The sequence below is a fragment of the Herpailurus yagouaroundi genome, unplaced genomic scaffold (genome assembly GCF_014898765.1).
Source record: "Herpailurus yagouaroundi ecotype Mexico unplaced genomic scaffold, PumYag 208, whole genome shotgun sequence".
Lineage (NCBI taxonomy): Eukaryota > Metazoa > Chordata > Mammalia > Carnivora > Felidae > Herpailurus > Herpailurus yagouaroundi.
The window spans coordinates 10,908,092-10,915,084 of NW_024412439.1; the positions used below are offsets into that span (position 1 = coordinate 10,908,092).

The following is a 6,993-nucleotide window of genomic DNA, read 5'->3' on the forward strand; positions in this document are numbered from 1 at the left end:
TGTGCTCTCTCTCAAATAACTAAACTTTAAAAAAAATAAAATACAAAAATTCAGAAAATAAACGCACAACGCTGGTGTTGTCATCCTGCCCCGGACTGTAGTCACTAGGTGAGAATCCCCTGCCCAGCCATAACCCGGCCCTGAGCTCCTCTAGGGGCTGCAGGGAGGAGGTGTTCCAAAGTTCCCTGAGGCCCCAGCAGCTCGCCCCTTTCTCTGAATTTCTGCGCCCAAGGCAGGTCCTCTGTCCAGTACTGCCTGGAGGCCAGCAGGTGGCGCCCAAAGCCCCGTATGGGCCGCGAGGCGCAGGGGGCCGCGCAGGTACCCGCCGGAGGCAGAGAGCAAGTACCCAGAAAGGGGTGCTTTCCGCGGCCGTGCCTTCCGTCGCCCTCTCCTGCATCGCTAGGTCAGGAGGAGTCGGGTGCGGGAGGAGGGCTGTCGGGTCGGGAGGAGGGCTGTCGGGTCGGGAGGAGTCGGGTGCGGGGGGAGGGCTGACCGGTACAGCTTCCTCCGCTCCTCCAGCTCGTGTTCCCGGCGCTGCCTGAACAGGCCCTAAGGGTCGTCCAGCACCGTGCGGCCTACGCGTGGGGAGGAGGGGTGGGCAGTGAGGCTCCTCCGGAGAGCCTCTCCCCTGCCGGCCCTGCCCGCTGGCCCTGACCCTTCAGCATCTTGCCCTCCCCCAGCCTCCGGCCGGCAGGTGTATCTCCAGCAACCCGCCTCTTCCAGAACCGCCCCGAACCCCGATTTCCAGGTTCCAGCCCGCGCGCCCTGCCCCCTTTCCTCCGCTCCCCCGACCAGGCCTCCTCACACCCCCAGCTCCGCGCTCACCGGTGCCCTCGGGCAGTCTCAGGATGCCAGCACCCTCCACCCAGCGGTAGCGCGGGAACCTGAACTCGTCCCCACTGGCCCCGGGGCCCTGCACGTCCGCCTGAAACTCCACTTCCTGCGGGCGACAGGGGCTCAGCCACCGCGGGGCTCCCCAGAAGCAGCCCCGGGACTGAGCCCTGCCCGCGCCGGACGCCCTTCCGAGGGCCTCTGGGAAAGGCGCGCGAAAGGAGCCGCACAGCCAAGGAGGCGCGCACGGAGCAGGTGGCCCCACGACCCCATGCGGGTCGGGGTGAGGCGGAAGAGACGAGACGGGGAGGTGCACCCCCTCCTCACTTCTTCCTCCCTGTAGTCACCGCGCCACGCGCCGCGCCCCGAGGGAGCGCCCCCGGGCGCGGGGACCCCGGAGCAGAACGGCAGGGGCGCCCTCGCCAGCGCCCCCAGGATGCAGCGGGCAGTCCCCGGCCCTGGCAGGCCTTCCGCACGACGTGCCACCTAGAGAGACCCCTCCAGGGGGCGGCGCTGGTTCGGGCCGCGCGGGAGAGGGAGAGGCGGGGAGGCGTGCCGCGCAGGGGTACCGGGAGACGGGGCCGAAGCGAGCCGAGCCGCGTCCTGGAGCTGGGGCTCAGGGCAGGGCTGTAGGGAGAGGGGCACGACCACACCGTGCAGCCTCGAGGGTAAGCCACGGGCGTTGGGCTGGTCCCGAGGACACACGGAAGCCACTCCCGTGTTCTGCGCGGGGGCACCTTTGAAGTGGGAACGTTTGGAGAACCGCTCTGGTGGTGGAAGGGCAGCCGGGGCGGGGCGGTGGAGGGCGCGCAGGCGATTCGGGTTCCAGGCGGCCCCGGTGGGCGGGGGCGGGGCCCGAGAGGTCCGGGAGGCAGAACTGACCGCGCGCACGCTCGGTTAGAGGTGGCGGAAGGGAAGCGGGGGGAGGGGGGGCGCCGCGGGGAGGGCTGGGAAGAGGGGCAGGCGGTGAGGCCTGGCGGGTCGGAGCCGGGGCGAGTAGCAGGTGGATGCGGCGAGAGCAAGGAAAAGGCTGGGAAACGCGGGCTTCGCATCTCGGGCTTCCTCCCCGGCGCCCGCATCCCCGCCGGGTACCCGGGGAGGGCCCGCAGGTCCCCCACCTAGCGACGCTGCAGAAGGCTTGAAACGGCAGCTTTTAAGAACGGGGGACACGGAGGGCGCCTGGGTGGCGCAGTCGGTTGAGCGTCCGGCTTCAGCCAGGTCACGATCTCGCAATCTCGCGGGATCTCGTGATCTCGCGGTCCGTGAGTTCGAGCCCCGCGTCAGGCTCTGGGCTGATGGCTCGGAGCCTGGAGCCTGTTTCCGAGTCTGTGTCTCCCTCTCTCTCTGCCCCTCCCCCGTTCATGCTCTGCCTCTCTCTGTCCCAAAAGTAAATAAACGTTTGAAAAAAAAAAATTAAAAAAAAAAAAGAACGGGGGACACGGGAGGACGGACGGCCTATTCGAGGAAAGGCCGAGCTCTGCGCCACGACGGGCGGGCGCGCACTGGTCACCTCCAAGGAGGCCGCGGGGGAGCGTGCTGTGCGCCCCGTCCGGGCCCTTGTGTCACCTGTCCCCGCCGTGTCCTGTTCCCGCGCCGGTCTTGAGCGCCGCCTCCCTGTGCTGGCCCACCAGCCACAGCTGCACTTGGTTGTTGGAGCCCGCGCACAGCGAGGAGCCGGTGGACACGCGGCGGCGCGGACACCCATCCTGCCGGAAGACAAGTCGCGGTCTCAGGGGGAAGAGCGGACTCTCTGAAGAGCAGAGCCCGGACCCCCCCCCCCCCCCGGAAGCCCAGCGGGCACCCGGGTGTGGGGGCACCCGGGTCTCCACCAGCCCGGAGCCCAAGAAGGCGGGTCTGGCGGGGGTGGGGGTGGGGGGCCAGGGAGGCACACAGCGACCCCGGTTGGGGGAGGAGGAGGGAAGGGGGCCTCCCAGTGTGGGGCTGGGAAGGCCTCCCCATCTAATTTCTTTTAATTGTTTTGACGCTTATTTATTTTTGAGAGAGAGAGAGAGAGCGCGAGCTGAGACGTGCAGAGAGAGGGGGAGACGCAGAATCCGAAGCGGGCTCCAGGCTCCGAGCTGTCAGCACAGAGCCGGACACGGGGCTTGAACCCACAAACCAGGTGATCATGACCTGAGCCAAAGTCAGACGCTCAACCGACTGAGCCACCCAGGGGCCCCAAGGCCTCCCCATCGGAACACACACACACACACACACTCACATACACACTGGCCTCACGAGGTGGCTCTTCTCTGGGAGGGTCATGCTTAAGGTTGCAGGGGAGGAGGGCGGGGGGTGGGGGGGGGCTGGTCCACAGGAGCTCCTCAGTGAGGTACAGCGTGGCCTCGGAACTAACTTGGTCAACTTCCAACACTTACAGGCCTTCCCTGCGCCAAGCTCGGGGGCTCATCGCTACCCGTCTGTTGCCTGCAGGATAAAAATCCAAGCTTCTTGGCCTTCGACGCTCTTTCCACTTGGCCCGCCCCTCTCCCACCTTATTCCACGACAGCCCATCCTCACCTCCCGTCTCCCCACGTGGGCCGGACCCCTGTGTTTCCCAGAACCCACTCTGCAGTGTGTTTGTAGTCCCTGTTTCTGGGACGTTCTGTTCAGCCTTCTAATCCCTGGTCGGATTCCGGTTTTTCGGAGTCCTCCCCGGTGATCCCGCCGCCCCCCGCCAGACCTCATGGGCTTTGCTCTCTACCGCTTTTGCCCTGTGCATGCTTCATTACCGCACACTTAATGCCACAGTAATTGGTGCGGACGGCCGGATCCCCAACCGCGGCGAGCCAGCTTCCCTCGGCAGGGACCACATTCCCAGCAGGACGTCCTCATTTTGGTTTCTTCTGGATACAGCACGGTATCAGGCTTGCGGGTGCTGAGAGGTGTTTGCTAAAACACACTGGGCACAAAGGCCCGTTAAAAATAAGTCCTTCCCTCGGGAGAGACACAGGCAAACGAGTAACTCCCAGGCAACATAAATAATAAAGGAAGAGCCAGATGGACTCCAGTAGCCGAGTCCCATAAGCCTGACAAAGCAAGTGACGCCAACAGAAACGGGGACAGCATCGTTTCTGGTTTACTCTTCTCGTGGGCGGTAACTTTCCATGATGCAAAGTGGGAACGGCAGAAAGAAAGTGGCATTCGCTAGGGTCTCCCGCTCAGCCCCGCGCCACCCGGTGTCTCCACCTCCTGTGGTCGCCGTACGTCTTCCCTACGCACGTTCACGAGCGGAGACACGCCTATCGTCCTCGTCCTCTTCCTGCACGTGGTAGCATATTCTCCACGCTGTTCCGCAGCTTGGTTTTTCCACCTTGCAGATTAAATCAGGAGATCATCGTGTATCAGCACTTAAAGAGCTTCCTTGTGCTTAAGGGTGTCACTGTTTGGGGGCGCCCGGGGGGGCTCAGTAGGTGGAGCGTCCGACTTCGGCTCAGGTCATGATCTCAGGTTCGTGACTTCGAGCCCCACATCCGGCTCTGTGCTGACAGTGTGGAGCCTGCTTGAGATTCTGTGTCTCCTGTCTCCCTGCCCCTCTCCTGCTCTCTCTCTCCCTCTCTCTCAAAAATGAATAAATATTTTAATTGAAATCAATATTTCTTAAAAAGGGTGCCACTGTTTTGATGTAGCAAAACAGTCTACCCTACCAGCTTTGTCTAAGTGGACATTTAGGATGCTGGCAATCTTGTGTAAATATAAAAAAGTGTTTTGCTAAAAGAAATCGCCGGGCACATACATGGTTTCTCAACTGTAAGTATACATGTAGCACGATATCCTAAAAATGGAATTTCTGGGCCACAAGCCTGTGTACATCTGGCACGTGTCAAGCTGCCCCCCCCCACAGATGTTGTGGCAATTTACGCTCCCATCAGTGAGGCCAGTGATGCGTGAGGATGCCCCCTTTCCCTCAGTCTCGCCAACACCGTGCTGATGAACGCCCTCGCCGCAGCCAGCGTGACAGATGAGAAACGGTACACTCGTGTCATTTTAATTTCCGTCTCTCTTACGCTGAGTAAAGTTGGGCATCTTTCCGTATCGTAGAAGCCACTGGTATTTCCTTTTCTGTGGACCGGCCGCTCCGTTTCTCCCTGGGATTTTGGTCTTTTTCTTACTGATTTGTAAGAACTATGGACACGTGAAGGAAATGATTTTTCCAGCTCTGTCACAACGAAAAGAGTCCCGACAGCAACAATGGTCTTTTCTACCTACACCAGCTCCTTGGAAACCGGACTGTGGTCTACAATATTATTCTCCACTAAAACGCGGGCTCCTTGGAGGGCAGCTGACTCCATACCTTCGAGCAGGCAAACCTCAGGATATGCCTGGAACATACTATTGTCGCTAAAAAAAAAAAAAAGTAAGGGCGTTCTCAAGAAAGTCAGAGGCAGTACTGAAAGGGCGTGTTTCCAATTAGAGGGGCTCCCACTGGCTGTGTCGTGACATTTCAGGGAGCAAAACCTAAATAATGGGGCTGATTGAAATAAGTGAATTATTTCACTTACATATAGAATGTTTTCTCTTGCCAGTAACCAAAAAAAAAAAAATCTATTCAAAATGGCTCAGACAGTAGGGAAAAACTATTATCTCAGAAGATAAGACGCCCATGAGGTAGGTTGAGTCTGGGGTTGTCCAGGTCAGCGTCACCGAGGAGCTGGGGTTTTGTTTTCCCATCCGTCCATCCTTCGTGAATTAGCTCCTCCACTGACTTACCTCCTTGGCAAGATGGCGCTCCTACTCCAATGATCCCATGCAGACCCAACACCATACAGTGGCGGAAAGACAGACCATCTCTTCTTGGGCCTTTTTAAGAGCAGGGGAGGCGGGAGTGCCCTCTGCCAGCAGCACGTTCAAGGTAACTCCGAGGTCTGTGGGGCCGGCCAGCCTGAGTCGGCTCACCTTCAAGGTCTACGCCTCCCCTGAAAGGGCTCACCTCACCAAACCTCCGTGGAAGTCAATGGGCTTTCGCTCTACTCCGTCCCCGGGGGTCAATCTAAATGTGTGGAGGAGCTGAGGGCCCGCCTTGAAGGAAGCGTCTCACACCTCCAACGTTACCGTGAGCCATAGACCAGGTGGGGTCCGGAAATACACTCACACACGAAGCCCGAGATGCAGAGTCTGGCTCGATGGGGGCCAGACAGCCGCGGAGATCTCCAAGGTGCGCCTCCCGGATCTTTTCCGAGACTTGGTGTTATTGGCTTTGCTGGCGTTGTTGGATTTCTTTCGGCTAAAGGTTCAAAACTAAGGAAGCCGGGGTGTCCTCTGGGTTCGTGAGATGAACTGCCTCTCTTGATTCCCCACAACAAGCCACTGTATCCGTCCAGATCCGTGGAGACAAATTACATGACGGGGCTTTACGAGGATACACGGTCGTAGAAGACGTCTGGAAGGAGAACTTCCAAAAGCCAGGAAATGTGAAGAATTCACCTGGAAATAACTAGAGTGTTCCACGTTCTGCCCATTTTAATCAGTTCTAGGTAAACGTGGGGGAAGTCCCTGCAGGAAGCCAGTATTTCTATAGGGAAACGGCAGAGAACGTAGAGGCTGGGTTTAGGCAAACAGGCCTGAGCGATGGAATGCACACAGGCCCATCAGGCGACCGCCCCGGGGTATCCGCAGGCCCTAAGTGACCAGTGGGCTACTTACAACCAGGCCCAGCTACCAAAAAAGAATCCCCCGCATCACCGTACCTCAACTTCCCCCTTTAAAAACAGCCCCCAGGGGCGCCTGGGTGGCGCAGTCGGTTAAGCGTCCGACTTCAGCCAGGTCACGATCTCGCGGTCCGGGAGTTCGAGCCCCGCATCGGGCTCTGGGCTGATGGCTCAGAGCCTGGAGCCTGTTTCCGATGCTGTGTCTCCCTCTCTCTCTGCCCCTCCCCCGTTCATGCTCTGTCTCTCTCTGTCCCAAAAATAAATAAACGTTGAAAAAAAATTTTTTTTTAAATAAAAAATAAAAACAGCCCCCAACCACTGCCTCCTTGCAGACAGCCTCCCCTCCGCTGTCTTGTCCACCGCTCCCTTCCAAACGATCAGCTCACCCCACACCTGGGGGCCCCCGTCTGATCAAGAGTCACCCTAGTGGGGCACCTGGGTGGCTCAGTCGGTTGGGCGTCTGGCTTCGGCTCAGGTCATGATATCACAGCCCGTGAGTTCGAGCCCCGCGTCA

At 59.6% G+C, this 6,993-nt stretch overlaps 1 pseudogene; it reads left to right on the forward strand.

Moving 5' to 3' along the window:
- The first annotated feature begins 5,434 nt into the window (after window positions 1-5,434).
- LOC121015757 (MICOS complex subunit MIC26-like) lies at window positions 5,435-6,539 on the forward strand (annotated as a pseudogene).
- The last annotated feature ends 454 nt before the right edge of the window (window positions 6,540-6,993 follow it).